Source organism: Phyllobates terribilis, unplaced genomic scaffold (assembly GCF_046119375.1).
Source record: "Phyllobates terribilis strain yellow unplaced genomic scaffold, ASM4611937v1 Scaffold_14__1_contigs__length_39327217, whole genome shotgun sequence".
Lineage (NCBI taxonomy): Eukaryota > Metazoa > Chordata > Amphibia > Anura > Dendrobatidae > Phyllobates > Phyllobates terribilis.
This window is the reverse complement of record NW_027362774.1, coordinates 34,943,815-34,951,386: the sequence shown is the minus strand read 5'-3', so window position 1 is coordinate 34,951,386 and position 7,572 is coordinate 34,943,815. Positions and strand designations below refer to the sequence as shown.

The 7,572-nt window shown below is 55.6% G+C and overlaps 1 pseudogene; it reads left to right on the top strand.

Moving 5' to 3' along the window:
- Window positions 1-935: 935 nt before the first annotated feature.
- LOC141175717 (uncharacterized) lies at window positions 936-6,278 on the top strand (annotated as a pseudogene).
- Window positions 6,279-7,572: the final 1,294 nt, after the last annotated feature.

Below are 7,572 nucleotides of genomic sequence, written 5' to 3'. Positions count from 1 at the left end.
AATAGTCGACATAAATTAGAGCAGCTGCGCCCGTGCTTATCCTCGGCCAATACCGTGTTTGACCAGCAGGATAAGGGGGCGCCAGAGGGCTGCAAGGTCTGACCAAGTGTGTTTTCATGACAATTTTTGGCAGTGGTGGGATCATAGGACATTAGTGATCTCGTTTGAGCAATCATTCCTCTCTCTAAAAACTTGCACGGTTCTTACCTGGATCCTGCACAAAAGTTTTGAAGATCGAACTCAGTGTTTATTAGATCTGAGACAATACTGTATGTGTAGCAGTTACCCCTACCCTTCTTCGGTTTTTCTTTTTTATTCTTATTTTGGTGATCATGGTCGTCGTTGGGGAGCTCTGGTACAGTCAGCAGAAAAAGGACACTCTTATTGGAATATGTATAACCAAAGGCATTGACCCCCTCGGCAAATACAAAGAACAAATGGTTGCTGCACTGGCGCAACTGGAGGCAGGGCAAGCCCTTCTCCAGATCTCAGCAGGGCCAGGGGTCAGCCGAGATATGGACAGTACTACTGCAGGGGTCCCACCTGTAGACGCACGCCGCGTCAGCGACCTGGGCAGCATGGACCCCTATCTGCAGATGGCTCTACAGTAACTTCCTGCAGAGGATCATGAAGGACGGCTGAAAGTCATTCAGCAGCACCAGGAGGTCGAGAGGGCCGAGAGAGCCGAGCGAGAGGCCGAGCGAGCCCAGCGAGAGGCCGAGCGAGCCGAGCGAGAGGCCGAGAGAGCCCAGCGAGAGGCCGAGCGAGAGGCCGAGAGAGCCCAGCGAGAGGCCGAGCGAGCCGAGCAAGAGGCCCAAGCCCAGAGGGCCCATGAACTGCAGATGGCCCAACTCGGGATTCCAGCATCCAACTCACAGAACGGGGAGACTAACAATGCGACCCTGTTTAAGCCCCGTCCAGAGCATTTTCCTGTGATGGAAAAGGACGGCGACCTCGACACCTTTCTGAGGAGTTTTGAAAAGACTTGCAGACAATACCAGCTGCCTGAGGGCCAGTGGGCTCGATACTTAACTGCAGGGCTGCGATGCAAAGCTCTGGATGTGTTTGTGGCTCTTCCTCCAAGCCTCGATGGGAACTATGATGCCATTAAGCAGGCCCTAATCCAGAGGTTCCAACTGACTCCTGAGGTGTACCGTAAAAAGTTCCGGAACCTCCAACGTGGACCGCACGACAGTTACAGCGATGTGCTGCATGGGCTCAGAACCAACTTTGAGCAGTGGATCTGACGCGCCCCCTGGGCCGTGTGTGGGGGAATACCTGGAGCCAGGTCTCTGTGTAATGCTAGGGGTTGTAGTCTCCGTGGCGGCAACCTGGTCCCGTGGCTCAGGGTGGTCAAACCAGTGGCGGATCTGTTTATTTGGTTTTTAATGTTTAAATGTCCGACTACGCCACCCGTGGATTGCGGTCACTGAGAACCGCCGCTGCGGGGCAGACCGCTGAGGCTGATGCTGTGTGCGCAGCAGAGGGTAGTATAACTCCCCACGGGAGGAGTATAGCCTCAGGGCAGTGAGTGCAGATGATGGGGGTGATGGTGCGCGGGAGCAACAGTAATGACTCAGAGTCCAGTGATGCAGTCCAGGGTCTTTACTCACAGTTTACACTCCAAACCACTTCTGCAGGTAATGGCTGCCCACGTCGTACTATGCTCACCAGGTGAGGGGCTCGGCCAACTCCCAGGTACCTTTGGAATGCTTTTCAGGACCCCCTTCGTGTGTCCTTTCTCTGGCCTGTCGTACCCCACAATTGACCACGTTTCTGTCCAGCTGCCTCTGGCCTTGGCGGGCAAATGTATGTTCCGTTTCCCTGGGCCCTATATGGTGCCTTCCTAATGGGTGTAGTGAGGGGCCATGACACGTGCAATGCCACAGCCTCCGGTTACTAGCTGAGGGTAGTTGCTCTCCTCCACTAGCTGAGGGATCCGGTTCCCTTGCTTGGCCTGACCCCCCAACTCTGGTAGCGGCGGGCGTACGGTGGTGACTCGCCGGTCCGCACCCCTGGGGTCCCTTCACTCCTCTCCTGGAGCCTCCTCCGCTCCTCTCCTGGAGCCTCCTCCGGGCTCAGGCCTTGAGACTTGGCCTCGCTGCGGAGCAGAGCTCGTACAGAGCCCCTGCTCCCTGTCTTCTCCTCTCTGACTGAACTCAGCAACTCTTCTCTCTGACTCCAAGATGGTGCCCACCTTATATACTCCTCTTTCCAGTGCACCCTGAATCTACTCTCCCCACCCACACACTACCGGGTTCCCCCTTTCTAGGTGTTCCCTCCCCCACTCCAGCCAGGGACAGGGGCAGTTGTGCTCACTCTTGGGAGCATTGTCACCCTGTCCCCCGGAAATGTGGTGTAGTGCATGTGGGTGTTAGGGTCCTGAGCCACACTCCATCCTTACCTGGAAGTGAGATATCACACCTCTGGGTGAGATGCAATACCTCTGTAGCGACCGAACCCTCGCGGCTCTACATTCCCCCCTGGTAAATCACAGCGCGTCCGCGGGCTGGAACAGAGCAAAAGACAATTGATTTCAAGACATGCAGAATTAAAGTTTTTTTTTTTTTTTTTTAACGTTACTTGTCATAAAACTTTTCTCTTTTTATTAACATATAAAACATTCCTTTCAATTACGATTACTCTTTCCTTGATATAACTTTCAATATACACATATAAAATATTCTTTTAAGTAGAAAATATGAAACATTATCAGCAACATTTCAACAGCGAAGTCTCTTTAACAGGCCACATTCCTTGCCGTGACCAGGTGTCCATGTCACCCAACAAGGTACAATTTTACTAAGTGCAAACTTTCAAACATCTTCGGGTATCTATCGAGGTAGAAGTTTATAAAACCAATAGGGGGCACTTTAAGAAGTGCAACTATCTACAAGGGTTGGCTGCTCCCAGTCCTCAGCCGGATAGTTCACGGATCCTTTTCGGGTAACTTTAACAAATAAACGGACAATAATCCCCAACCGGGGTGAACCTTTTATAATTCCCATATGGGCATAACTTGAAATTCTTTTTCTTCTACCCTGACGGGTAACTACATACAGTTCGTGCTGCTGCTCTCTAGTAGCGGTGTCTCCCTGGTGGACGTTCCTGCTCATCAAGTTCTTCAGACCCGTTCGGGTCCTTCGTATAGCAGGGTTCAGGGTACCGCTGTTCTTCTACCCGCTGAACGTTGAGGGCGTACCACCCCGGCAGGCCTCGGTGTCGGGTGTATGACACCAGATCAGATCCCCGGGAACAGATCCCGTTTCGGGTGACCCTCGGGCAGGCGACTCTCCACATCCCTCCGGTTGACAAAGATGTCTGTCTTCGTCGTCGGGTCCCGAATGAACCCCCACCCCTTCTTCTGGTGAAACCCGACCACAGTCCCGGTGACTTTGGGACCACGTGCAGCCTGGGGATCTCGGCGGGCCTGGGTCTTTTCCTCCGCGCTCCGGGCCTGTAGCGGGCCGCTTCCCGCCGCACCCGGGATCAAGGGGCTCGACATGGGGCGTGGTCCGGCGGCTGCGCTCGGGGCTTAGGGCCTAGGTGTAGGCGGCGGGAGCGGAGGAGGTGCAGCGACTCCAGGGACGATCGGCTCCGCGATGGGGTCCAGGGGCAGGCTAGTGGCATCAGGGCTTGTAGCAGGGGCGTCCCCCTTACCTGCTCCCGTAGCAGCGCTGCTCTCGGCCTCCGGCCGTCTCTCTCTATCCTCAGAGGCAGGCACGCTGTCGGGTGCTGGCAGAGCCACTTGCTGCCGGGTCGCGACCAGACGGTCCATTTCCTCTTTCCACCCCGCTTTGGCCTCCCGCTGCGCCTGGACCATCCTCCGGTCCAAATCCTCCAGCCCAGCCCGGAGGAATCAGGGTCCTCTCCGGGGAGCTGGGCCATCAGCTCCGCGAGGCTGCACGGAGACGCTTCGGCCTGCAGCCGGCCACTGGCAAGGGTCCTGGGGCTGGCGCTCCTCGCCATTTCCGGGTGTGGTCTGCCATGACTGATCCAAACCACACCCTGCCCTTCGGTTTTCTTTCCCTTCTGCACCTGTTGGGGGTGGTCCCGGGGCAACCTGCTTGCAATCACTCTCAGGGGCAGCCCCCCCACGTTGATGGACATCTCTACAGCCGCACTCATGACCGTTGGGGGTGGGCTCCGTCTTTGGCGCCATTCTGGGACCTGGTCCACGATGGGCGGTGGCTTCTTGTTGTCTATTAGCGCGCACATAATGGCGCCCGTTCTTCTGGGGCGGGCGCCACATTCAATATAGTGAAACAGTCTCTAGGCATACAATACCCGATGATAACGGGTTGGTTTCAAATCCTGCCGACTACGCCAAAGTTGACGCGCCCCCTGGGCCGTGTGTGGGGGAATACCCGGAGCCGGGTCTCTGTGTAATGCTAGGGGTTGTAGTCTCTGTGGCGGCGACCCGGTCCCGTGGCTCAGGGTGGTCAAACCAGTGGCGGATCTGTTTATTTGGTTTTTAATGTTTAAATGTCCGACTACGCCACCCGTGGATTGCGGTCACTGAGAACCGCCGCTGCGGGGCAGACCGCTGAGGCTAATGTTGTGTGCGCAGCAGAGGGTAGTATAACTCCCCACAGGAGGAGTATAGCCTCAGGGCAGTGAGTGCAGATGATGGGGGTGATGGTGCGCGGGAGCAACAGTAATGACTCAGAGTCCAGTGATGCAATCCAGGGTCTTTACTCACAGTTTTACATTCCAAGCCACTTCTGCAGGTAATGGCTGCCCACGTCGTACTATGCTCACCAGGTGAGGGGCTCGGCCAACTCCCAGATACCTTTGGAATGCTTTTCAGGACCCCTTCGTGTGTCCTTTCTCTGGCCTGTCGTACCCCACAATTGACCACGTTTCTGTCCAGCTGCCTCGGGCCTTGGCGGGCAAACGTATGTTCCGTTTCCCTGGGCCCTATATGGTGCCTTCCTAATGGGTGTAGTGAGGGGCCATGACACGTACAATGCCACAGCCTCCGGTTACTAGCTGAGGGTAGTTGCTCTCCTCCACTAGCTGAGGGATCTGGTTCCCTTGCTTGGCCTGACCCCCCTACTCTGGTAGCGGCGGGCGTACGGTGGTGACTCACCGGTCCGCACCCCTGGGGTCCCTTCGCTCCTCTCCTGGAGCCTCCTCTGGGCTCAGGCCTTGAGACTTGGCCTCCCTGCGGAGCAGAGCTCGTACAGAGCCCCTGCTCTCTGTCTTCTCCTCTCTGACTGAACTCAGCAACTCTTCTCTCTGACTCCAAGATGGTGCCCACCTTATATACTCCTCTTTCCAGTGCACCCTGAATCTACTCTCCCCACCCACACACTACCGGGTTCCCCCTTTCTAGGTGTTCCCTCCCCCCACTCCAGCCAGGGACAGGGACAGTTGTGCTCACTCTTGGGAGCATTGTCCTCCTGTCTCCCAGAAATGTGGTGTAGTGCATGTGGGTGTTAGGGTCCCGAGCCACACTCCATCCTTACCTGGAAGTGAGATATCACACCTCTGGGTGAGATGCAATACCTCTGTAGCGACCGAACCCTCGGGGCGCTACGGACCCAAGGACTGTCAGCGACCACCTTTGAGCAGCTAAAGGACCTGATGGTGAAAGACCAGTTCCTGCATCTGTGTCCGACTGAGGTACGGCAGTTCGTGATGGATCGGGAGCCACCAGATGCCAATAAAGCAGCGCAGACACCTACGAGGCCAACCGGAGACCGGAGGTGCAGAGGCCGGTCGTCGCCAGCTGGAAAGGGAGGAAGCCATCAACCACCATGCCTGCCCCTGCCAGCCGACCTTCCGGAGGCCTTTTCCCCGTTACCAATGCCCGGCCTGCATCTGATGCCCGCAGGTGTTATTTCTGCAACCAGACTGGTCATCTCAGCGCCACTTGCCCAGAGAAGCAGAGGAAGAACCCCCCATCCAAGGCCCCAGGGCCTAATGCATCAGTTCTTTTGGTGGGTGGGCCGGTTGAGAGGGCCTGTGAAAACTTGCAGTCTGTCATGGTGGGGGACACTGTCACTGTAGGCCTCAAGGACACTGGGGCCGAACAAACCCTCATCCGACCCGAACTGGTGTCCGCTGAAGAGGTTATTCCGGGAAAGACCCTGACTGTCACCGGGATTGGGGGCGTCCGATGCCCCTTGCCCATGGCCCGGGTTTTTATTGATTGGGGTGCTGGGAGTGGGGTGAAGGAAGTGGGAGTATCTGAAAATCTACCTGCAAATGTTTTGTTGGGAACTGATTTGGGGAGGATGTTTGCTTATTATGTCCCTGACACCCCTCCCTGATCTGATACGGTTGTTAAGGTTAATGCTGATAATGTGAATGTCAATGCTTTACCTGATGATGATGATGATGATGATAATGATGATGATGATGATGATGATGATGATGATGTATTGGAAGGTACAGGAGAACTCAGCCATGTCACTCTTCGGGGAGATATTGATGAGGATCCCCTAGCAGGAGCAAGTGTCAGTGCTAAGGGTAATGGGGAGAGGCACGAGGACCATGAAGCAGGTGGTGCTGTGCCAGTGACCAGTGTCACAACAGATGGTGACCTGGCTGATGGTAGCTGCCCTATACGTAGAACTGTGCCTGAGGTAATGGGGGATGGGGAAGTAGTACTCATAGCCGCGCAGGCTGATGGGACGGTGTTATTCCCCGGGGAGACGACCTATATAGCTGCTGTTACCCGCAGTCAGAGTGCCCAGAATGCAAGTAACGCCCTGCCTACTGGACCCTCCTCGGACAGAGAAATAACAGAATCAGGTATGGACCCACAGCCGGTCCCAGAGGGTCCCAGTGAGGACGTGGCCTTAACCTCACTTCTGGCTTCCTCCAGCCAGGAGTTTCAGGCAGCTCTGCACTCAGATGCTAGCCTGGAGACGTTAAGGAGCCTCGCAGAGAAACCCACCTCCAAGTCTGATAAGGAGAGAGTATTCTGGGACCAAGGGAGGTTGTACCGGGAGACAGTTCCCTGTACACCCCAACAGGAGTGGCTGAGGGAAAGACAGCTGGTCGTCCCTTACCAATTCAGGGATGAGTTGTTGCGGATCGCCCATGAGATTCCACTCGCTGGACACTTGGGGGTCAGCAAAACCAAGGCCCGGCTGTCTCACCACTTTTATTGGCCCAAAATGGGGACGGATGTGGTGAACTACTGTCGCTCCTGTACCACGTGTCAAAGAGTGGGAAAGTCAGGGCCGGCTCCCAAAGCCCCCCTGATCTCTTTGCCAGTGATAGAGGAGCCTTTCCAGAGGATTGCTGTGGACATTGTGGGACCACTGGCCATACCCAGCAGCTCTGGAAAATGTTTCATCCTTACTGTGGTAGACTATGCTACCCGGTATCCGGAGGCAGTAGCCCTGTCCTCAATTAGGGCGGATAAGGTGGCGGATGCCCTCTTGGCCATCTTTTCGCGAGTAGGCTTTCCCATGGAGATGCTTACCGACCAGGGGACCCAGTTCATGTCTCGCTTAATGGAGGCCCTATGTAAGAAAATGCAGGTGCAGCATCTGGTATCGAGCGCGTATCATCCCCAAACCAATGGTTTGTGTGAGCGATTCAATGGTACCCTCA